We start from the raw sequence: 2,099 nt of genomic DNA on the forward strand, positions 1-2,099 counted from the left end.
ATCAGGTTTTGCAGATGACATGATACTGTATTTAAAAAAACATCCTAAAATCTCTTTAAAAAGCTTCTAGAAACAATAGTCTTGTATAGTAAAGTGGCAAGATATAAAATTAATATGCAAAAATTTATTTCTTTTCTTTATAAAAATAATGAAAGAAATATTCAAAATAATTTTCATTCACAACTGTACCTTAGAAAATCAAGTGCCCTGGAGTCAACTTCACTAAATTAACTAACTTATATAACTAAAACTAAAAAACCTTGGCTCGAGAAATAAAAGACAATACAAAGAAATGGAAACATCCCCTGCTCATGGAGTAGGAGAATTAACATAATTAAAATGAAAATACTTCCCAAAGCATTGTACTGATTTAATGCGACCCCTATAATGATATCTATGAAGTTTTTCAAAGAAATAGAACATTCCTAAAATTCATATATTTGAATAAATTTGAATAGCTAAAGCATTCCAATAAGGTAATAGCTTATTGGAAAAAATAAGATGGAGGCATGACTTTTCCTATCTTCAAACTGTACTGTAAATCAGTAGTCACTAAAACAGTATGATATTGGAATAAAGAGAGACCTTCAGATCAATGAAATAAACTTGAGTTAAATGAAGTAAGTTATTAGAATAATATAAATATAGAATAAATATAGTCTGACATCACTAATTTAGAATGTTATTTAGATACTTAGAATAACATTAAGAAAAAATGCAGTGGTTTAAATTAGGGGTTGTCATGAATACACAAGGCCTCAAAGTATAGTGAGGTGGAGGAAATAAAATGTAGGAGGAGAAAACCAGATGTGAAACAATGAAGGAAAGAGGTCAAAGGAACTCAGTTACATTTGTGGTATTAAAGAAAGGACAGAAAGGGGGTGTTCTTTTTGTGATTGAAATCCAACTACAATCATGTTTGTAATCATGATGTTTAAATAAAGATTTTTTCTTTCGGGGAACATGTCCCATTTTTATTCATCAAATTTATGAAAAATCACAGAAAGAAAAATTTACAGAGCCACATGCCAGGAACAAAACAAGGAAGTAGAATTGTTTTGGAGTCATCACAAAAAAGGTTCCAATACACAGGATGCTACTGAAGACTTAGTTAAAAGATGGCCACACAACAGTCATGTTCATTCCTGCATTTTTCTCAATCAGTTCTTCCTTGCATTTGTCTTTTTCTTTCCCAACTTGTCGAGATTTGGCTTTGCGTTCAAGAATTTCTTTTTCGATCCTTGTCCAGTTTTAGCCTGGTGATGACCACCTTGCTGGGGTGAATGCCCACGTGGACAGTCATGCGATTGGCCTTCTCCCGCTGCACCCGCTCAGTCTAGATGACGTATATTTTCTGGTACACCTGGACTACCTTTCCGATCTGCTGGCCTTTGTAGTGCCCTCGAACCACCTGCATCTCATCGTCCTTGCAGATGGGCATGGAGTGGACGTTGTATTTCTGTCGCAGCTATTTTGGACAGCGGCGACGACGTGATCTTGCAGAGCACATGCGAGGGAGCGTGGAAGTGGCACTTGCGGTTCTTGCTGTGGTCAGAGGTGGCGAACGGGTTGAGCTTCATGGTGAGCATCAGTCTTCCCTGCACGGCCGGGGAGGAAGAAAGGTATATATATATTAAAAAAGGACAGAACTTAATATCCAAACCACAGGAAAGTACGATGAAATTATGAGATCCTAACTTTAACAAACTTAAAAAGGTGTCTGTTATGAAGATAGGCTAGGGTTGGGTGGTGGTGGTGGGTATGGGATGAATTCTGGGAACAATGTTGGAGGAGGGTTGATACTGGTAGCAAAATTGGTTCTGAAACACTGTAAATATAAACTCAATTATGAATGACTTTGTTAATCACAGTGTTTTATTTAAAAATAATATTCACAAACATGAAGTACATAAGAATCAACTTAAAAGATGGGAAAGAACTGTATGTCACTTAAGAACATGATACAAGTTGTTCTTAGGAAATGGAAAAGTGTTCCACATTCAGGAATTGGATGTAACGCATTACCCAAATAGCCATCCTAGCTATAGATTCAACTTCATGATTTCCTGGTCAAAAGCAACAGAAACAAAACTAATAAA

At 35.6% G+C, this 2,099-nt stretch overlaps 1 pseudogene; it reads right to left on the minus strand.

Moving 5' to 3' along the window:
* Nucleotides 1–1,007: 1,007 nt before the first annotated feature.
* On the minus strand, nucleotides 1,008–1,600 carry LOC126032329 (60S ribosomal protein L26-like 1; annotated as a pseudogene).
* Between the last annotated feature and the right edge of the window lie 499 nt (nucleotides 1,601–2,099).

Source organism: Suncus etruscus, chromosome 16 (genome assembly GCF_024139225.1).
Source record: "Suncus etruscus isolate mSunEtr1 chromosome 16, mSunEtr1.pri.cur, whole genome shotgun sequence".
Taxonomy (NCBI): domain Eukaryota; kingdom Metazoa; phylum Chordata; class Mammalia; order Eulipotyphla; family Soricidae; genus Suncus; species Suncus etruscus.